Genomic DNA, 24491 nt, shown 5'->3' with positions numbered 1-24491 from the left:
TAGAATAGTACAGCACATTACAGGCCCTTCGGCCCACAATGTTCTGCCGACCCTCAAACCCTGCCTCCCATATAACACCCCACCTTAAATTCCTCCATATGCCTGTTTAGTAGTCCCTTAAATTTCACTACTGTATCTGCCTCCACCACTGACTCAGGCAGTACATTCCACGCACCAACCACTCTCTGAGTAAAAAACCTTCCTCTAATATCCCCCTTGAACTTCCCACCCCTTACCTTAAAGCTATGTCCTCTTGTTTTGAGCAGTGGTGCCCTGGGGAAGAGGTGCTGGCTATCCACTCTATCTACTCCTCTTAAAATATTTAACACCTCTATCATGTCTCCTCTCATCTTCCTTCTCTCCAAAGAGTAAAGCCCTAGCTCCCTTAATCTCTGATCACAATCCATACTCTGTAAACCAGGCAGCATCCTGGTAAATCTCCTCTGTACCCTTTCCAATGCTTCCACATCCTTCCTATAGTGAGGCAACCAGAACTGGACACAATACTCCAAGTGTGGCCTAACCAGAGTTTTATAGAGCTGCATCATTACACCGCGACTCTTAAACTCTATCCCTCGACTTATGAAAGCTAACACCCCATAAGATTTCTTAACTATCCTATCTACCTGTGAAGCAACTTTCAGGGATCTCTGGACATGTACCCCCAGATCCCTCTGGTCCTCCACACTACCAAGTATCCTGCCATTTACTTTGTACTCTGCCTTGGAGTTTGTCCTTCCAAAGTGTACCACCTCACACTTCTCCGGGTTGAACTCCATCTGCCACTTCTCAGCCCACTTCTGCATCCTATCAATGTCTCTCTGCAATCTTTGACAATCCTCTACACTATCTACAACACCACCAGCCTTTGTGTTGTCTGCCAACTTGCCAACCCACCTTTCTACCCCCACATCCATGTCGTTAATAAAAATCATGAAAAGTAGAAGTCCCAGAACCGATCCTTGTGGGACACCACTAGTCACAGCACTCCAATCCAAATGTATTCCCTCCACCATGACCCTCTGCTTTCTGCAGGCAAGCCAATTCTGAATCCACCTGGCCAAACTTCCCTGGATCCCATGCCTTTTGACTTTCTGAATAAGCCTACCGTGTGGAACCTTGTCAAATGCCTTACTAAAATCCATATAGATCACATCCACTGCACTACCCTCATCTATATGCCTGGTCACCTCCTCAAAGAACTCTATCAGGCTTGTTAGACACGATCTGCCCTTTACAAAGCCACGCTGACTGTCCCTAATCAGACCACGATTCTCAAAATATCCATAGATCCCATCTCTAAGAATCTTTTCCAACAGCTTTCCCACTACAGGTGTAAGGCTCACTGGTCTATAATTACCCAGACTATACCTACTACCTTTTTTGAACAAGGGGATAACATTTGCCTCCCTCCAATCCTCCGGTACCATTCCCGTGAATAACGAGGACATAAAGATCCTAGCCAGAGGCTCAGCAATCTCTTCCCTTGCCTCGTGGAGCAGCCTGGGGAATATTCCGTCAGGCCCCGGGGACTTACCCATCCTAATGTATTTTAACAACTCCAACACCTACTCTTCCTTAATATCAACATGCTCCAGAACATCAACCTCACTCATGCTGTCCTCACCATCAAGTTCCCTCTCATTGGTGAATACCGAAGAGAAGTATTCATTGAGGACCTTGCTCACTTCCACAGCCTCCAGGCACATCTTCCCACCTTTATCTCTAATAGGTCCTAGCTTCACTCCTGTCATCCTTTTGATCTTCACATAATTGAAGAATGCCTTGGGGTTTTCCTTTACCCTACTCGCCAAGGCCCTCTCATGCCCCCTTCTTGCTCTTCTCAGCCCCTTCTTAAGCTCCTTTCTTGCTTCCCTATATTTCTCAATAGACCCATCTGATCCTTGCTTCCTAAACCTCATGTATGCTGCCTTCTTCCACCTGACTAGATTTTCCACCTCACTTGTCACCCATGGTTCCTTCACCCTACCATTCTTTATCTTCCTCACCAGGACAAGTTTATCCCTAACATCCTGCAAGATATCTCTAAACATGGACCACATGTCCATAGTACATTTCCCTGCAAAAACAACATCCCAATTCACACCCACAAGTTCTAGCCTTATAGCCTCATAATTTGCCCTTCCCCAATTAAAAATTTTCCTGTCCTCTCTGATTCTATCCTTTTCCATGATAATGCTGAAGGCCAGGGAGCGGTGGTCACTGTCCCCCAGATGCTCACCCACTGAGAGATCTGTGACCTGACTCGGTTCGTTACCTAATACTAGATCTAGTATGTCATTCCCCCTGGTTGGCCTGTCAACATACTGTAACAGGAATCCGTCCTGGACACACTTAACAAACTCTGCCCTGTCCAAACCCTTGGAACTAATCAGATGCCAATCAATATTGGGGAAGTTAAAGTCACCCATGATAACAACTCTGTTATTTTTGCACCTTTCCAAAATCTGCTTCCCAAACTTCTCCTCTGTATCTCTGCTGCTACCAGGGGGCCTACAGAATACTCTCAATAGAGTAACTGCTCCCTTCCTGTTCCTGACTTCCACCCATACTGACTCAAAAGAGGATCCTGCTACATTACCCACCCTTTCTGTCGCTGTAATAGTATCCCTGACCAGTAATGCCACCCCTCCTCCCCTTTGCCCCCTTCTCTATCCCTTTTAAAGCACTGAAATCCAGGAATATTGCGAATCCATTCCTGCCCTGGTGCCAGCCAAGTCTTTGTAATGGCCACTACATCATAATTCCATGTATGTATCCAAGCTTCAGTTCATCACCTTTGTTCCTGATGCTTCTTGCATTGAGGTACACACACTTTAGCCCTTCTACCTTTACACCCTTTATTCTGCTTCTCTTTCCTCAAAGCCTTTCTATACGTTAGATCTGGCTTGAACCTGAGGGGGACCAATATTCTCGCAGGCAGGTTTATTAGAGCTCTTGGGCAGTATTTAAACTAATTTGGCAGAGGCGTGGGAACTGGAATAAAGTGACTCAGGATAGGATGGATAGTTAAAAAAGCAAAGATAACATGTAGTCAGACTGTCAGGAAGGGCAGCAGAAGATAGGACAAAATTGCAGCCAGCAGGTTGAGTATCAGAAATAAGGTGGATGATCTTGTTGGACTATTACAGACTGTGAGGACTGACTGGCTGAAGAAAGGTTGTATTTCAGAGCTGAGTACACTTTGTATCAGAGGGATTGGAACGTAGGCAGAGGGTGGTGGCATGGCTCTGCGAGTAAAAACGGTATCAAATCAGTAGCAAGATGTGATATAGGATCAAAAGATGTTGAATCCCTTGTGGGTTGAGTTTAGAAACTGCAAGGGTAAAAGGACCCTGATGGCTGTTATATACAATATCTGTGATGTGGACCACAGGTTACAATAGGAAGTAGAAAAGGCATGTCAGAAGGGCAACGTTATAATAATCATGAGAGATTTCAACATGCAGGTAGATTGGAAAAATCAGGTTGGAAATGGATCTCAAGAGAGTGAGTTTGTTGAATGCCGATGAGACGCCTTTTTGGAGCAATTTATCGTTGGGCCTACTAGGGGATCCGCTGTACAGGATTGGGTGTTGTGTAATGAAACCAGATATGATTAGGAAGCTTAAGGTAAAAGAACCCTTAGGAGGCAGTGATCATAATATGACTGAGTTCAACTTGAAATTTGATAGGGAGAAAGTAAAGTCTGTCATAGCAGTATTCCAGTGGAATGAAGGAAATTACAGTGGTATGAGAGAGGAGTTGGCCAAAGTAAATTGGAAGGAGATGCTGGCAGGGATGACAGCAGAGCAGCAATGGCGTGCGTTTCTGGGGAAAATGAGGAAGGTGCAGGATAGATGTATTCCAAGAACAAAGAAATACTCAAATAACAAAATAGTACAAATGTGGCTGACAAGGGAAGTCGAAGCTAATGTGAAAGCAAAAGAGAGGGCGTACAACAAAGCAAAAATTAGCGGGAAGACAGAGGATTGGGAAGGTTTTAAAAACCTACAGAGAGCAACTAAAAGAATCATTAGGAGGGAAAAGATGAAATATGAAAACAAGCTAGCAGATAATATCAAAGCGGATGGTGAAAGTGAGATGAGAGTGGATATAGGACGACTATAGCAATGATCTTTCAAGAATCATTGGTGCCAGAGAACTGGAAAATTACTAGAGTATTGGCTGATTGGTAGGAGGCAGCGAGTGGGAGTAAAATGATCCTTTTCTGGCTGGCTGCCAGTGACTAGTGGTGCTCCGCAGTGGTTGGTGTTGGGACCGCTTCTTTTTGTACTGTATATCAATGATTTTGATGATGGAATAGATGGCTTGGTTGCCAAGTTTGTAGATGATCCAAAGATTGGTGGAGGGGCAGGTAGCGGCGAGGAAATAGATAGGCTGCAGAAAGACTTAAACAGTTTAGGAAAATGGGCAAGAGAGTGGCAAATGAAATATAATGTTGGAAAATGCATGGTCATGCACTTTGATAGTAGAAATAAATGTGCAGACTATTTTCTAAATGAGAAGAAAATCTAAAAATCTGAGATGCAAAGGGAGTTGGAAGTCCTTGTGCCAGACACCCTAAAGGTTAACTTGTAGGTTGAGTTGGTGGTGAGGAAGGCAAATGCAATGTTAATATTCATTTCAAAGATTTAGAGTGCAAGAGTACATATGTGATGCTGAGGTTTTATACGGCACTGCTTGGGCCTCACCTTGAGTATTGTGAACCTCAAGGTTTTGTACTCCTCATCGAAATAACAATGTGCTGGCATTGGAGGGGGTTCAGAGGAGTTTCACAAGGATGATTGAATTGAATTGATTTCATTACTTACGTCCTTCATATACATGAGGAATAAAAATCTAAATGTGCAATGTGCAATTTTTAGTAATTTATAATAAATATTATGTACAACAGGATAGTCAATATAACATAGAAATACAGTTGTGTCAGCATGAGTTAAGCAGTCTGATGGCCTGGTGGACGAAGCTGTCCCGGAGCGTGTTGGTCCTGGCTTTTATGCATTTCCCAGATGGTAGCAGCTGGAACAGTTTGTGGTTGGGGTGACTTGGGTCCTCAATGATCCTTTGAGTCCTTTTACCCACCTGTCTTTGTAAATGTCCTGAATACTGGGAAGTTCACATCTGCAGATGCACTGGGCTGTTCGCACCACTCTCTGCAGTTCTGCAATTAAGGGAGGTACAGTTCCCATACCAGGCAGTGATGCAGCCCATCAGGATGCTCTCAATTGTGCCCCTGTAGAAAGCTCTTAGGATTTGGGGGCCCACACGAAACTTCTTCAACTGTCTGAGGTGAAAGAGGTGCTGTTGTGCCTTTTTCACACATGTTTCCCGAGGAACTTAAAGATGTTCACCCTCTCAACCTCAGATCCATTGATGTCAGTAGGGGCTAGCCTGTCTCCATTCCTTCTGTTGTCCACGACCAGCTCCTTTTTTTTTGCGACATTGAGGGAGAGGTTGTACTAGGCGCTCCAGACCTGGGGAACAAAAGGATTTGAGGGCATGCACATTCTGGGGATCACACCAGGTATTATTGACCATGAAGCTTACCCTACTTCCTTTACACTTCCTGGGAAGGTTTTTACACCTGTCCGCCCGGATCAGGGAGAACCCAGAAAGCTCGATGGTGTGGTCTGATATCTCATCCATCAGCCAGGTCTCCATGAGCACAAAACTTTACATTCCTTTGTCTCCCACTGATAGGAGATTCTAGCTCTCAATTCACACAGCTTACTGTCCAGGGACTGAAGGTTAGACGATTCAGGGAATGAAAGGGTTATCATTTGAGGAACATTTGATGGCTCTGTGTCTGTACTCACTGGAATTTAGAAGGATGAAGGGGATCTCATTGAATCATTTTGAATGTTGAAAGGCCTAGACAGAGTAGATGTGGAAAGAATGTTTCCCATGGTGGGAGAGTTGAGGACAAGAGGGCACAGCCTCAGGATAGAGGGGTGTCCATTTAAAACAGAGATGCGGAGAAATTTCTTTTGCCAGATGGTGGTAAATTTATGGAATTTATTACCACAGGCAGCTGTGGAGGCCAGGTTGTTGGGTGTATTTAAGGCAGAGATTGATAGGTTCTTGATTGGACATGGCATCAAAGTTGACAGGGAGAAGGCCGGCGAGTGGGGTCGAGAAAAGGGAAAAGGATCAGCCATGATTGAATGGCAGAGCAGACTTGATGAGCCAAATGGCCTAATTCTACTCCTATGTCTTATGGTCTTATCGTCTAAATACAAATTCACTTAATCAATGCTCATGGCAATCACACGGCATTCAATGAATTCAAACCCGGATGAGACCCCACAATGAAACCCCCTTTTGCTGGGTGTCTCTGGAAATGCGGCTCATTAGCCACTGGATTCCACGGCGAGAAACCCAGCTTCCTCCAGCTTCATACATTTAGGGTGTATACGACTTTGGTTCTGACAGATTCATGAGATTAGGGTGTCTCACCCACCCAAATCCTGGTTGGTGTGAATACTGCGTGATTTACTGCCCTGCAATAGCCCGTTGGCATGAAATAACAGATTGCACACTGTATACAATTATAAAGAAGTATAATTATGAATGTTAATTTACCCAAAGAGTTAGTAAAGAATAAGAAAGAAAAAAAAAGGGCCCATTATAATTAAACAGTCAAATGTTGGAGCTCAACTCTTCCAAAAGCCAGATTCACCGATCCTCAGTAGACCTCTGCGCCTTGGCTCCAGCTAATCACGTTTCCACACTGGATCAAATCCTACAACCAGTTCTCTCCAGCTTCTTCTCTTTCCATCCCCTGCCAAACAAAGGCAAAGACCCACCACCGGTGTCAGTCACAAAGCCGTTCCGCCCATCTTGGCCCAATACATTGACAGTACCCTTTTCCATAGATGCTGCCTGGCCTGCAGAGTTCCTCCAGCATGCTGTGTCTGTGGCTTGGATTTCCAGCATCTGCAGATTTTCTCTTGTTTGTGATAAGATCGTCTACCTTATTTCTTGTATTCCATGCATTGAGATGTAACTCTTTGAGTACTCTATTTGCAACCCTGTTTGATTCTGCATCCCTAAATGCACTGATACTTACCCTGCTGGCTACAATTATGTCCTATCATCTGCCTGCCCTTCCTGACAGTCTGGGTGCACGCTGTCTTTGCTTTTTTACCATCTGTCATATCCTGAGTCCCTTCACTCTGGTTCCCACCCCCTTGCCAAATTTGTTTAAACTCTCCCCAACAGCTTTAACAAACCTGCCCTCAAGAATATTGGTCCCCCTTCAGTTCAATTACTGTTCAATGTTTTCCCAAAATAAAGCATGGATTGACTATAAGCTATTATTCCCATAGGAACCAGAAGGAGGAGTAGGCCAATCAGGTCCCTATGTCTGTTGCACCACTCATTTAGACCAGGGGTAGGCAACCTATGGCCTGCGAAGGTATTTTGACTGGCCCACGAGCAAATATTGTGATACTATGCTTATCCAGCCCGCGAGCGATTTTTCTTTATTCTGAGTGTTGCACGCGACCACACTGATGGACATGCATGGCGTCTTGTTACACTGGCCCCAGGTTCCGTTTTGTTCCAAACTAAACACTGGTACATGCGAATGACAGGAAGGCAGACTACCTTATTAATATGTATTAGATACTATACGTGCATGCCCAGGTTTTCAGAAGGGATCGTTCAAATTTGCAAACAGAAACAGCATCACTGTGTTTTAACAAGAAATCCACGCTAAATATCCAGATATTTGCATGTGCTATGATACTTGTCGAATAACTCGGACACTAGATTACTTCTTCATCGAGCAAGCTGGGAAACCAGTTTGTCTCATTTGCCTAGAAAATGTTGCTGTGAAGAAGATGGCAAATATCAGGCGACATTACGAGACCCACCACAGTGGAAAGAAAGCTGCAATTGTGAGAGTACCAGCTTCAAAAAGGAAATTGTGCACATTTTCCCACTTTTCAAAAAAGTAAAGCACAAGATCCAGGCATTTTTGTGAATATGGTCCAAGAATTGAGAAAAGAGTTTTTATCTCGTTTTGCTGATTTTCGCTTGCATGCAGATGAGTTCAAGCTGCTTGCTACTCCATTTGATGTGGAAGTGGACACTGCATCACAAATTTTTCAAATGGAATTGATCGAGATGCAGTGTGATGACATATTGAGATCGAAATTTCATTCTGAAGATGTGTCAGTGCTTGACTTCTATAGAAAATATATTCATCCAAGTGGGAATATCCTAACTTAGTGGACCATGCAAAAAAGATGGCATCATTGTTTGGCAGCACTTATCTGTGTGAGCAATTATTTTCAAAATGAAGCACACCAAGAACCATTTGAAAACAAGATTGACTGCTGCCCATGTGGATAACATCTTGCTCTTGGCATCAACAAGTCTGACACCCAATATTGAGAAGCTTTCAAGCAACAAACAGCATCAAGTTTCACATTGATTTATCGACTGTTGGCATTAAAATTTTCTTTTTTATTATACTTAATTTACCACCATTCAATGCATCATGTTCATACGTTTTACGTTTAAAGATTCTTTGTGTCCTTTTAATAAATTCAAAAGATGTCTTGATTGAAATAAATTGCAACTAAACTGAGTTCTTTGATTACTAATTGGCATCCTTGGTAAAGCACAAATGATTTTCTAGCATGCGCTATTCATTAACTTGAGGCAAAACATAACTAGATGTATTAAATGGATAATTCCCATATTTCAAGTTTTTAAAGGCATTTTTCTGGCCCACCATCTGCTCATTAATACGCGATCTGGCCCACAGAGGCAAAAAGGTTGCCAACCCCTGATTTAGACCATGGCTGTTCTGTTCAATTAACTCCACGACCTAGAGAGAGTGAGAATTAAAATAAAATTTCTAAAAGATTTAAAAAATTTAAAAATCCCAAATTTCTTGATTCTCTTAAAATTCAAAAATCTAATGATCAGTGTTTACTATGCACTCAGTGAATGACAATCCACAATAGCCTTGGGCAGAGAATTCCACCCACCTTTTAGCTGAAAGTTGAGGTAAGTATATTGACTGGTTGTATCACAGCCTGATATGGAAAGACCAATGCCCTTGAATGGAAATTCCTACAGAAAGTAGTGAGTACGGCCCAGTCCACCATGGGTAAAGCTCTCCCTACCATTGGATATATTTAGACAGAGCGTGTCACAGAAACGTCCGTCATCAGCGACTCCCACCACCCAGGTCATGCTCCCTTATCTCTGCCATCATCAGGACTCACACCACCAGTTTCAAGAACAGTTATTACCCGTCGACCATCAGGTTCTTGAACCAGAGGGGATAAATTCTTCAACTTCCTCCATCACTGAACTGTTGTCACAACAAATAGACTCATTTCCAAGGACTCTTCATCTCAGGTTTTTTTTAGATTATGAGGACATGCAGTCCTCTTTTATTGTCATTTAGTAATGCATGTATTAAGAAATTATACAATATTTCCTCCGGTGTGATATCACAGAAACACAGGACAGACCAAGACTGAAAATTTGACAAAAACCACATAATTATAACATATAGTTACAACAGTGCAACAATACCATAACTTGATGAAGAACAAGCCGTGAGCACAGCAAAAAGTTCAAAGTCTCTTGAGAGTCCCACATCTCACGCAGACGGGAGAAGGAAGAAAATTCTCCCTGCCACACCCGACCACAGTCCGACTCCAAGTCGTCCGAAAACTTCGAGCTCCGACCAGTCCTCTGTCACCGAGCACTGAGCATCATCTCTGCCGAACGCTTCGACCTCAGCCCCGGTCGCTAGCAGCAGGCAAAGCCGAGGATTTTGGGGCCTTCCCTCCGGAGATTCTCGATCGCACAGTAGCAGCGGCAGCGAACCGGGCATTTCGGAAGTTAATCCAGATATTCCTCCGTGCTTCTCATGGCTGTCTCCATCAAATCAGAATTGTGCATGGCATCCTACTTACAAATACGATATCATGTCACCGGAGAGGCTATGCACGCTGCGTCGTGCCGCCATCTTCTCCTCCTCCCTCTATATTTCGCTATTTCTTGCTTATTTATTAATGATTAATATCTCTTTTCTTTTTGTATTTGCGTAGCTTGTTATCTTCTGGACTCTGGTTGAACACCCAAGTCGGTGTGATCTTTCAATCTTTCATGGATTCATTCTGGTTATTATTCTATCATGGATTTATTGAGCGTGTCCACAAGAAAATGAAGCTCAGGGTTGTACTGTACATGGCGACATTTTAATGTACTTTGATAATTAGTTTACTTTGAACTTTGAATTGTAGTTGTTTGTCTCTGTGTCAAGTATATTTGGGCCAGGTAGGTACAGAGCAGATGTCAGGGGTAGGTTTTTACTCAGAGATTGGTGAGTGCGTGGAATGAGCTGCCGGCGATGGTGCTGGAGGCAGATACAATAGGGTCTTTTAAGAGACTCCTGGATGGCTACATGGAGCTTAGAAAAATAGAGGGCTATGGGTACGCCTAGGTAGTTCTAAGGTAGGGACATGTTCAGTACAGCTTTGTGGGCCGAAGGGCCTGTATTGTGCTGTAAGTTTTCTATGTTCTACGTTTCTATGTAATTCACTGATGCTGAGGTATCATGACAAAGATTCTATTGGCACTGCGTTCAAATAAACTCTTGTAATTTCCATTTTAACCTCAGAATCAGAATTAGGTTTATTATCACCAGCATGTGTCGTGAAATTTGTTAACTTAGCAGCAGCAGTTCAATGTAAAACATAATATAGAAGAAGAAAAAAAATAATAAATATATAAGTAAATCAATTACAGAATATGTATATTGAATAGATTAAAAATCATGCAAAAGAAGAAATAATATTTTAAGGCACCCGTTAGTCTTGTGAGACCATGGATCTGCACCTGGAAAGTCTTCACTCTCCAGGGCGTAGGCCTGGGCAAGGTTGTATGGAAGACCAGCAGTTGCCCATGCCGCAAGTCTCCCCTCTCCATGACACCAATGTTGTCCAAAGGAAGGGCATTAGGACCCATACAGCTTGGCACCAATGTCATCGCAGAGCGATGTGTGATTAAGTGCCTTGCTCAAGGACACAACGCATTGTCTCGGCTGGGGCTCGAACTCATGACCTTCAGGTAGCTAGTCCAATGCCTTAACCACTTGGCCACATAGAAACCATAGAAACTACAGCACAGAAACAGGCCTTTTGGCCCTTCTTGACTGTGCCGAACCATTTTCTGCCTAGTCCCACTGACCTGCACACGGACCATATCCCTCCATACACCTCCCATCCATGTATCTGTCCAATTTATTCTTAAATGTTAAAAAAGAACCCGCATTTACCACCTCATCTGGCAGCTCATTCCATACTCCCACCACTCTCTGTGTGAAGAAGCCCCCCTTAATGTTCCCTTTAAACTTTTCCCCCCTCACCCTAAACCCATGTCCTCTGGGTTTTTTTCTCCCCTTGTCTCAGTGGAAAAAAGCCTGCTTGCATTCACTTTATCTATACCCACCATAATTTTATATACCTCTATCAAATCTCCCCTCATTCTTCTACGCTCCAGGGAATAAAGTCCCAACCTATTCAACCTTTCTCTGTAACTGAGTTTCTCAAGTCCCGGCAACATCCTTGTAAACTTTCTCTGCGCTCTTTCAACCTTATTTATATCCTTCCTGTAATTTGGTGACCAAAACTGAACACAATACTCCAGATTCGGCCTCACCAATGCCTTAGACAACCTCATCATAACATTCCAGCTCTTATATTCAATACTTTGATTAATAAAGGCCAATGTACCAAAAGCTCTCTTTACGACCCTATCTACCTGTGACGCCACTTTTAGGGAATTTTGTATCTGTATTCCCAGATCCCTCTGTTCCACTGCACTCCTATGTGCCTTACCATTTACCCTGTATGTTCTACATTGGTTTGTCCTTCCAACATGCAATATCTCACACTTGTCAGTATTAAACTCCATCTGCCATTTTTCAGCCCATTTTTCCAGCTGGTCCAAGTCCCTCTGCAGGCTCTGAAAACCTTCCTCACTGTCTACTACACCTCCAATCTTTGTATCATCAGCAAACTTGCTGATCCAATTTACCACATTATCATCCATATATATTAAAAAAGTGAGGTAGTGTTTATGGGTTCAATGTCCATTTAGGAATCGGATGGCAGAGGGGAAGAACTGTTCCTGAATTACTGAGTGTGTCCCTTTAGGCTTCTGTATCTCCTACCTGACAGTAGCAGTGAGAAAAGGGCATACCCTGGGTGCTGGAGGTCCTTAATAATAGATGCTGCCTTTCTGAGATCCGCTCCCTGAAGATACTTTGTCCTCGGTACTTTGTAAGCTAGTGCCAAGATGGGGCTGACTAGATTTACAACCTTCTGCAGCTTCTTTCAGTCCTGTGCAGTAGCCCCTCCATACCAGACAGTGATGCAGCCTGTCAGAACGCTCTCCATAGTATATCTATAGAAGTTTTTGAGTGTTTTTGTTGACATTCCAAATCTTTAAAAACTCCTAATGAAGTATAGTCGCTATCTTGCCTTCTTTATAACTGCATCGATATGTTGGGACCAGGTTAAGTCCTCAGAGATCTTGACACCCAGGAACTTGAAACTGCTCACTTTCTCCACTTCTGATACCTCTACGACGATTGGTATGTGTTCCTTGTCTTACCCTTCCTGAAATCCACAATCAGTTCTTTCATCTTACTAACGTTGAGTGTAAGATTGTTGCTGCGACACCACTCCATTAGTTGGTATATCTCGCCCCGTAACGCCCTCTCGTCACCACCTGAGATTCTACCAACAATGGTTGTATCATCAGCAAATTTATAGATGGTATTTGAGCTATGCCTAGCCACACAGTCATGGGTATAGAGAGAGTAGAGCAGTGGGCTAAGCACACACCCCTGAGGTGCACCAGTGTTGATCATCAGCGAGGTGGAAATGTTATCACCAATCCACAGATTGTGGCCTTCTGTTTAGGAAGTTGAGGATCCAATTACAGAGGGAGGTACAGAGTCCCAGGTTCTGTAACTTCTCAATCAGGATTGTGGTAATGATGGTATGAAATGCTGAGCTATAGTCGATGAACAGCATCCTGACATAGGTGTTTGTATTATCCAGGTGGCTGTACGAAGAGCCATTGAGATTGCATCTGCTGTTGACCTATTGTGACGATAGGCAAATTGCAATGGGTCCATGTCTTTGCTGAGGCAGGAGTCATGACCAACCTCTCAAAGCATTTCATCACTGTCGATGTGAGTGCTACTGGGCGATAGTCATTAAGACAGCTCACATTATTCTTCTTAGGCACTGGTATAATTGTTGCCTTTTTGAAGCAAGTGGAAACTTCCACCCATAGCAGTGAGAGGTTGAAAATGTCCTTGAATACTCCCACCAATTGGTTGGCCCAGGTTTGCAGAGCCTTACCAGGTACTCCATTGGGACATTTCACCTTGTGAGAGTTCACTCTCTTTAAAGACAGCCTAACATTGGCCTCTGAGACAGAGATCACAGGGTCATCAGGTACAGCAGGGATCTTCACAGCTGTAGTTGTGTTCTCCCTTTCAAAGCGTGCATAGAAGGTGCTGAGTTCATCTGGTAGTGAAGCATCACTGCCATTCATGCTATTGGGTTTCACTTTGTAGGAAGTAATATCTTGTAAACACTGCCAGAGTTGTTGTACATGCGATGTCACCTCCAACCTTATTCGAAATTGTCCCTTCACCCCTGAAATAGCCCTCCGCAAATCATACCTGGGTTTCCGGTATAAACCTGTGTCATCAGTAAGTGCTCCTGTGCTTCCCTTGTCCAAACCTTCTTGGTCCTCACTACTGGTGCTACAGTCTTCAGTCTCTGCCTATACTCAGGGAGCAGGAGTACAGCCAGGTGATCAGACTTCCGGAAGTGAGGGTGTGGAATAGCACGGTAGGCATTCTTGATGGTGGTATAACAGAGGTCCAGTATGTTGCTTCCTCTGGTGTTGCAAATGATCTGTTGATGGTAATTGCTTAGTGAGTTTTTCAGACTGGCCTGGTTATAATCCCCCAAAGTGATGGCGAAGACGTTAGGATGTGCTGTTTCATGCATGTTGATCCCATTGCTCAGATCATCTAAAGCCTGATTGACATTGGCCTGAAGTGGAATGTATCCTCCTACCAAAATTACCCCGAAAATCTCCCGTGGGAGGTAAATTGGACGACACTTAACTGCGAGATATTCCAGGTCTGGTGAGCAGATTGGGACAGCACTGATATATTTATGCACCAAGAAGAGTTGATCGTGAGGCATATTCCTCCAGCTCTGGTTTTGAGAGACTCTATAGATCTATCTTGACGGTGTATGGTAAACCTGTCGATCTGAATCGCTGCATCTGGTACAGAAGGGGTTAACCAGGATTCTGTGAAACAAAAGACACACACGGTCCTAATGTCCGTCTGATTCAGCGCCCTGGCTCTGACATCATCAATTTTATTCACCAGAGACTGCACGTTTGCCAGCAAAATAGTCGGTACAGGGAGTTTAAAACCTCGTTTCCTGAAACGCACTTGTATCCCCGACCTGCAGCCACGTTTCCTATGTGGGATCCGGCGAGGAGTCGTCCACAATCAGCATTGTTTCCGTCCGTTTTAAGCAGCGATAGTTCGTTTAAACGTATTAAGACATCTTTGTGGACTATACTGACCTTGGAAGCAGTTGTGCTTTTTAGCTGAAACGAGAATATTTTCTCGTATCCATTGAGAGTTCTGCTGCCACACGAGTTGCCTTGAGGCGCCTGCTTATCTGGTGCCTGGACTCTTATTTAAAGATGTAGTGCTATTCTTACCACTGCTAAAAAGTGAGACTCTCTGGCTGCCAGCTTTTATTTTCAAATAGAAATGTCCGGGCAGCCCTTGGGATCCTGAAAAATCTGGGTCAAATCCTCTACTGAATGTCAATACCTTTACCTCTAACTGTGAAAAAACCCTAGAGAGGCGGTTAGCTCTACTTTCTAAATGTTAAAAAAGGCTTGTATATCAAATCCACATTTCCATCCAGATGTCTTTCAACGGCTACCTCTGAAAAAGCACATAATCTGATGCTATAATTACTATGTATGGGATAACCGGTTTCCTACCAAACAGTGTAACATTCCAGGCAGTTTATGTTTACTTGTCCCAACAAGAGCTGAATTCAGCACAAAAATAACCCAAGATCATTTCAGATACGAGGAAATCTGCAGATGCTGGAATTTCAAGATAGATTGCTTACTCTCGTTGGAGAGAAAAGGCCTTTTGGTCCGTATATGAATACAGACCATGTGGAATGAAAAATATCATTCTGTCTCTCTGTCATTTAATCTATATGTTTTTGTAAATATGAAAAAAAAATTATATCCACTGTTTGACATGGATACTTTTTGTACAAGACTTTTTAGAGGCTCAAAGAATATTTCTTTCAGAATCTGACATTTGGTTCTGTGTCATGAATTTAAACACTGTACATTAAAAGAATCATGTTAATATTCTTTAAAGGAAAAGTCTTTTGTTTGAATACAGTACTATGTAAAAGTCTTAGGCATCCTAGCTATATATAGGTGTCTAAGACTTTTGCACAGTATTATACTAACTACTTGAGAAAAAGTTTAACCTGGGGAAACCATCTTAAGCTTACTGTCATCTCTTTCCTTGTGTTTAACTGTAAATAAATAAATCGTAGCTGCCTTCCTCCACTACCTTGGAGCATTTTCATGTCTAAGACTAGTCAGTACATTTTGGTCTGTATTTCCTCTCTGTAACTGGATCCTGGACTTCTTGACAGAAAGGCCACAACCAGTAGCATCTCTAGCTCCATCCCGCTGAGCACTGGTACTCCCCAGGGTTGCGTGCTGGTGCATGACTGCCTGCGAGATCCAGCTCAAACCAAATCACCAAGTTCACTACAATGACACAACAGTGGTTGGCTTCATTAACAACAACGACAAGAAGACGGCGTACAGAGAGGAGTAGAGCAGCTGGTAGAATGGTGCAAGCACAGCCTGAGCCACAACGTAGACAAGACCAAAGAGATGATTGTGGACTTTAGGAAAATGCGGACTGACCATTGCTCACTGCACATACACGGCTCAAGGAGTGCACATAACAAACAATTTCACCTGGTCCCTCAACACTGCCTTTTTGGTCAAGAGTGTTTTGAGCAGCTATATCACCATCTAGTATGGGAATTGCAGGGCATCTGAGTGGAAGACCCTACAAAGGATTGTGAGGACTGCTGGGAGGATCATAAGGGTCTCTCTTCCCCCCATTAGAGATACAGTGGCATGCAAAAGTTTGGGCACTCCTGGTCAAAATTTCTGTTACTGTGAATAGCAAAGCGAGTGAAAGATGAACTGATTTCCAAACGGCATAAATATAGAACATAGAACATAGAATAGTACAGCACAGTACAGACTCTTCGGCCCACAATGTTGTGCTGACCCTTGAACCCTTCCTCCCATATAATCCCCCCCCACCTTAAATTCCTCCATATATAACTATATAACAATTGCAGCACGGAAACAGGCCATCTCGGCCCTTCTAGTCCGTGCCGAACTCTTACTCTCACCTAGTCCCACCGAACTGCACTCAGCCCATAACCCTCCATTCCTTTCTTGTCCATATAGCTATCCAATTTAACTTTAAATGACAACATCGAACCTGCCTCAACCACTTCTGCTGGAAGCTTGTTCCACACAGCCACCACTCTCTGAGTAAAGAAGTTCCCCCTCATGTTACCCCTAAAACCTGTCCATATACCTGTCTAGTGTATTTCACTAGTGTATCTGCCTCCACCACTGACTCAGACAGTGCATTCCAGGTACCAACCACTCTCTGAGAAAAAAACCTTCCTCTAATATCCCCTTTGAACTTCCCACCCCTTACCTTAAAGCCATGTCCTCTTGTATTGAGCAGTGGTGCCCTGGGGAAGAGGCGCTGGCTATCCACTCTATCTATTCCTTTTTATATCTTGTATACCTCGATCATGTCTCCTCTCATCCTCCTTCTCTCCAAGGAGTAAAGCCCTAGCTCCCTTAATCTCTGATCATAATGTATACTTTCTAAACCAGGCAGCAACCTGCTAAATCTCCTCTGTACTCTTTCCAATGCTTCCACATCCTTCCTATAGTGAGGCGACCAGAACTGGACGCAATACTCCTAGTGTGGCCTAACCAGAGTTTTATAGAGCTGCATCATTACATCGCGACTCTTAAACTCTATCCCTCGACTTATGAAGGCTAACACCCCATAAGCTTTCTTAACTACCCTATCTACCTGTGAGGCAACTTTCAGGGATCTGTGGACATGTACCCCCAGATCCCTCTGCTCCTCCACACTACCAAGTATCCTGCCATTTACTTTGTACTCTGCCTTGGAGTTTGTCCTTCCAAAGTGTACCACCTCACACTTCTCCAGGTTGAACTCCATCTGCCAGTTCTCAGCCCACTTCTGCATCCTATCAATGTTTCTCTTCAATCTTCAACAATCCTCTACACTATCCACAACACCACCAACCTTTGTGTCGTCTGCCAACTTGCCAACCCACCTTTCTACCCCCACATCCAGGTCGTTAATAAAAATCACAAAAAGTAGAGGTCCCAGAACCGATTCTTGTGGGACACCACTAGTCACAACCTTCGAATCTGAATGTACTCCCTCCGCCACGACCCTTTGCTTTCTACAGGCAAGCCAATTCTGAATCCACCTGGCCAAACTTCCCTGGATCCCATGCCTTCTGATTTTCTGAATAAGTCTACCACGTGGAACCTTGTCAAATGCCTTACTAAAATCCATGTAGATCACATCCACTGCACTACCCTCATCTATATGCCTGGTCACCTCCTCAAAGAACTCTATCAGGCTTGTTAGACACGATCTGCCCTTCACAAAGCCATGCTGACTGTCCCTGATCAGACAATGTTTCTCTAAATGCCCAAAGATCCTATTTCCTTTTTTTTGTAATTTACTTTTTACTGAATTTCATCAAACAAAATATTTCCATGAGATGTTTTTCAGATACTGTAAATATAAATCATATGATCATATTTGTCACAAATCTCCACATGATATTTATCTGAGGTATACACTTATAGAAAGGAGAGGAAAGAAAGAACAATCGAAAGAAGAAAACTATGTACATAGTAGGGAGTGATCTTTTTTTACAACATATTCACTTACATCTATTGTCCCAATTCCACAAGTGATTATTTTGTCTTTATCTTTTCCAAATGTTATGAAATAGTCTATGCTTGTATATACGGAATGGGGTTTCAGAATAATGAGTGTAATCCCTTCTGTTGGGGAAAAGGTCCCTCCATATATCAATTAGACCAACATCCTCAAAAAGAGTGTTAACTTTCTTATGTAAAGACTTTGTTTCATAAGTTTTTCTATTGGAAGAGACTAACTTTGATTGTAATTGTAAATTTAAATCTCCCCCACATATCAAGAGACCTCCTGTTTCTGTTACCATAATATTAGTAATGTTAGTATTAGTTTCTTCCAGAAAATATTAGTAATTTTCTGGAAGAAATTAGTATCACTTCCTGGGAGTGCGTATATATTCAATAAAAGTAACTAGATTTCCATCTATATTCCCCCTTACCAGAATATATCTGCCCTCCTTATCTCTCATTTTGAATTATTTTTCAAAATTTAGCTTGCATGAGATGAGAATAGCAACTCTTCTTCCATGTCCTGATTTATATAAGGAGAAAAACAAATTAGCGAATGAATTTTCCACGCTCATTATCACTTAAGTGAGTTTCCTGTAGATATACTACATGGGCTCATTCTTTTTTCATTTTTGATAGAATTTGACTATGCTTGACTGGATTCAACAGCCCATTGACATTAAAAGAAATGAATTTTACTTTGTCCTTAGCCATGTGTATTTATCTGTTAGTATATCATTGAAATTTGCAGAATATAACTTAATCGATCTACTCCCTGAACAAATAAGAGCCAAGAAACGCGAATAATTAAAAAAAGGTAACAAAGGTGTGATTCCAAGGCTGGGGTCTCTAGATGACCCTGGGTTGAGCTAGAAGAAACGTCTAGCCGTAGGGGATATCCCCTCCTACCTGTGAGTTTAGGGCCCCCGCTGCAGTACCTATAAAAGTAAGTAAAAAAATCTATGCAACATACATCAAAGTTGCTGGTGAACGCAGCAGGCCAGGCAGCATCTATAGGAAGAGGCGCAGTCGACGTTTCAGGCCGAGACCCTTCGTCAGGACTAACTGAAGGAAGAGTGAGTAAGGGATTTGAAAGCTGGAGGGGGAGGGGGAGATGCAAAATGATAGGAGAAGACAGGAGGGGGAGGGATGGAGCCGAGAGCTGGACAGGTGATAGGCAGAAGGGGATACGAGAGGATCATGGGACAGGAGGTCCGGGAAGAAAGACGGGGGGGGGGGTGACCCAGAGGATGGGCAAGAGGTATATTCAGAGGGACAGAGGGAGAAAAAGGAGAGTGAGAGAAAGAATGTGTGCATTAAAAAGAGTAACAGATGGGGTACGAGGGGGAGGTGGGGCCTAGCGGAAGTTAGAGAAGTCAATGTTCATGCCATCAGGTTGGAGGCTACCCAGACGGAATATAAGGTGTTGTTCCTCCAACCTGAGTGTGGCTTCATCTTTACAGTAGAGGAGGCCGTGGATAGACATGTCAGAATGGGAATGGGATGTGGAATTAAAATGTGTGGCCACTGGGAGATCCTGCTTTCTCTGGCGGACAGAGCGTAGATGTTCAGCAAAGCGGTCTCCCAGTCTGCGTCGAGTCTCGCCAATATATAAAAGGCCACATCGGGAGCACCGGACGCAGTATATCACCCCAGTCGACTCACAGGTGAAGTGATGCCTCACCTGGAAGGACTGTTTGGGGCCCTGAATGGTGGTAAGGGAGGAAGTGTAAGGGCATGTGTAGCACTTGTTCCGCTTACACGGATAAGTGCCAGGAGGGAGATCAGTGGGGAGGGATGGGGGGGACGAATGGACAAGGGAGTTGTGTAGGGAGCGATCCCTGCGGAATGCAGAGAGAGGCGGGGAGGGAAAGATATGCTTAGTGGTGGGATCCCGTTGGAGGTGGCGGAAGTTACGGAGAATCCACACAATATACGGTTCTGCAGGATAAAAACACTCACGGTTCCACACAATACACTGTTCTGCAGGATAAAAACACCCAGGATTCCACACAACACACTGTTCTGCAGGATAAAAACACCCAGGATTCCACACAATATACTGTTTTGCAGGATAAAAACACCCAGGATTCCACACAATACACTGTTCTGCAGGATAAAAACACCCAGGATTCCACACAATACACTGTTCTGCAGGACAAAAACACCCAGGATTCCAAACAATACACTGTTCTGCAGGATAAAAACACCCAGGATTCCACACAATATACTGTTTTGCAGGATAAAAACACCCAGGATTCCACACAATACACTGTTCTGCAGGATACAAACACCCAGGATTCCACACAATACACTGTTCTGCAGGTGAAAAACACCCAGGCTTCCACACAATATACTGTTCTACAGGATAAAAACACCCAGGATTCCACACAATACACTGTTCTGCAGGATAAAAACACCCAGGATTCCACACAATACACTGTTCTGCAGGATAAAAACACCCAGGATTCCACACAATATACTGTTCTGCAGGATAAAAACACTCACGGTTCCACACAATACACTGTCTCTGCAGGATAAAAACACCCAGGATTCCACACAGTACACTGTCTCCGCAGGGGAAAAACACACAGGATTCCACACAGTACACTGTTCTGCAGGATAAAAACACCTAGGATTCCACACAATACACTGTTCTGCAGGATAAAGACACCCAGGATTCCACACAACACACTGTTCTGCAGGATAAAAAAACCCAGAATTCCACACAATACACTGTTCTGCAGGATAAAAACACCCAGGATTCCACACAACACACTGCTCTGCAGGATAAAAACACTCAGGATTCCACACAATACACTGTTCTGCAGGATAAAAACACCCAGGATTCCACACAATACACTGTCTCTGCAGAGTAAAAACACCCAGGATTCCACACAATACACTGTCACCGCAGGGTAAAAACGCCCAGGATTCCACACAATACACTGTTCTGCAGGATAAAAACACCCAGGATTCCACACAATACACTGTTCTGCAGGATAAAAACACCCAGGATTCCACACAATACACTGTTCTGCAGGATAAAAACACCTAGGATTCCACACAATACACTGTTCTGCAGGATAAAAACACTCACGGTTCCACACAAAACACTGTTCTGTAGGATAAAAACACTCAGGATTCCACACAATATACTGTTCTGCAGGATAAAAACACCCAGGATTCCACACAGTACACTGTCTCCGCAGCGGAAAACACACAGGATTCCACACAATACACTGTTCTGCAGGATAAAAACACAAAGGATTCCACACAATACACTGTTCTGCAGGATAAAAACACCCAGGATTCCACACAATACACTGTTCTGCAGGATAAAAACACTCAGGATTCCAAACAATACACTGTTCTGCAGGATAAAAACACCCAGGATTCCACTCATAACACTGTTTTGCAGGATAAAAACACCCAGGATTCCACACAATATACTGTTTTGCAGGATAAAAACACCCAGGATTCCACACAATACACTGTTCTGCAGATAAAAACACCCAGGATTCCACACAATATACTGTTCTGCAGGATAAAAACACCCAGGATTCCACACAATACACTGTTCTGCAGGATAAAAACGCTCACGGTTCCACACAATACACTGTTCTGCATGATAAAAACACCCAGGATTCCACACAATACACTGTTCTGCACGGTAAAAACACCCAGGATTCCACACAATATGCTGTTCTGCAGGATAAAAACACCCAGGATTCCACACAATATACGGTTCTGCAGGATAAAAACACTCACGGTTCCACACAATACACTGTTCTGCAGGATAAAAACACCCAGGATTCCACACAACACACTGTTCTGCAGGATAAAAACACCCAGGATTCCACACAATATACTGTTTTGCAGGATAAAAACACCCAGGATTCCACACAATACACTGTTCTGCAGGATAAAAACACCCAGGATTCCACACAATATACTGTTTTGCAGGATAAAAACACCCAGAATTCCACACAATACACTGTTCTGCAGGATACAAACACCCAGGATTCCACACAATACACTGTTCTGCAGGTTAAAAACACCCAGGCTTCCACACAATATACTGTTCTGCAGGATAAAAACACCCAGGATTCCACACAATACACTGTTCTGCAGGATAAAAACACCCAGGATTCCACACAATACACTGTTCTGCAGGATAAAAACACCCAGGATTCCACACAATATACTGTTCTGCAGGATAAAAACACTCACGGTTCCACACAATACACTGTCTCTGCAGGATAAAAACACACAGGATTCCACACAGTACACTGTCTCCGCAGGGGAAAAACACACAGGATTCCACACAGTACACTGTTCTGCAGGATAAAAACACCTAGAATTCCACACAATACACTGTTCTGCAGGATAAAGACACCCAGGATTCCACACAACACACTGTTCTGCAGGATAAAAACACTCAGGATTCCACACAATACACTGTTCTGCAGGATAAAAACACCCAGGATTCCACACAATACACTGTCTCTGCAGGAGTAAAAACACCCAGGATTCCACACAATACACTGTCACCGCAGGGTAAAAACGCCCAGAATTCCACACAATACACTGTTCTGCAGGATAAAAACACCCAGGATTCCACACAATACACTGTTCTGCAGGATAAAAACACCCAGGATTCCACACAATACACTGTTCTGCAGGATAAAAACACCTAGGATTCCACACAATACACTGTTCTGCAGGATAAAAACACCCAGGATTCCACACAATACACTGTTCTGCAGGATAAAAACACCCAGGATTCCACACAATACACTGTTCTGCAGGATAAAAACACTCAGGATTCCAAACAATACACTGTTCTGCAGGATAAAAACACCCAGGATTCCACTCATAACACTGTTTTGCAGGATAAAAACACCCAGGATTCCACACAATATACTGTTTTGCAGGATAAAAACACCCAGGATTCCACACAATACACTGTTCTGCAGGATAAAAACACCCAGGATTCCACACAATATACTGTTCTGCAGGATAAAAACACCCAGGATTCCACACAATACACTGTTCTGCAGGATAAAAACACTCAGGATTCCAAACAATATACTGTTTTGCAGGATAAAAACACCCAGGATTCCACACAATATACTGTTCTGCAGGAAAAAAACACTCACGGTTCCACACAATACACTGTTCTGCATGATAAAAACACCCAGGATTCCACACAATACACTGTTCTGCACGGTAAAAACACCCAGGATTCCACACAATATGCTGTTCTGCAGGATAAAAACACCCAGGATTCCACACAATACACTGTTCTGCAGGATAAAAACACCCAGGATTCCACACAATACCCTGTTCTGCAGGATAAAAACACTCAGGATTCCTCACAATATACTGTTTTGCAGGAAAAATACACCCAGGATTCCACACAATATACTGTTCTGCAGGATAAAAACACCCAGGATTACACACAATATACTGTTCTGCAGGATAAAAACACCCAGGATTCCACACAATATACTGTTCTGCAGGATAAAAACACCCAGGATCCCACACAATACACTGTTCTGCAGGATAAAAACACCCAGGATTCCACACAACATACTGTTCTGCAGGAAAAAAACACTCACGGTTCCACACAATACACTGTTCTGCATGATAAAAACACCCAGGATTCCACACAATACACTGTTCTGCACGGTAAAAACACCCAGGATTCCACACAATATGCTGTTCTGCAGGATAAAAACACCCAGGATTCCACACAATACACTGTTCTGCAGGATAAAAACACCCAGGATTCCACACAATACCCTGTTCTGCAGGATAAAAACACTCAGGATTCCTCACAATATACTGTTCTGCAGGATAAAAACACCCAGGATTCCACACAATATACTGTTCTGCAGGATAAAAACGCCCAGGATTCCACACAATGCACTGTTTTGCAGGGTAAAAACACCCAGGATTCCACACAACACACTGTTCTGCAGGATAAAAACACCCAGGATTCCACACAATATACGGTTCTGCAGGATAAAAACACTCACGGTTCCACACAATACACTGTTCTGCAGGATAAAAACACCCAGGATTCCACACAACACACTGTTCTGCAGGATAAAAACACCCAGGATTCCACACAATATACTGTTTTGCAGGATAAAAACACCCAGGATTCCACACAATACACTGTTCTGCAGGATAAAAACACCCAGGATTCCACACAATACACTGTTCTGCAGGACAAAAACACCCAGGATTCCAAACAATACACTGTTCTGCAGGATAAAAACACCCAGGATTCC

The sequence above is a fragment of the Mobula hypostoma genome, chromosome 19 (assembly GCF_963921235.1).
Source record: "Mobula hypostoma chromosome 19, sMobHyp1.1, whole genome shotgun sequence".
Classification (NCBI taxonomy): domain Eukaryota; kingdom Metazoa; phylum Chordata; class Chondrichthyes; order Myliobatiformes; family Myliobatidae; genus Mobula; species Mobula hypostoma.
Note: the sequence above shows the minus strand (reverse complement) of the source record.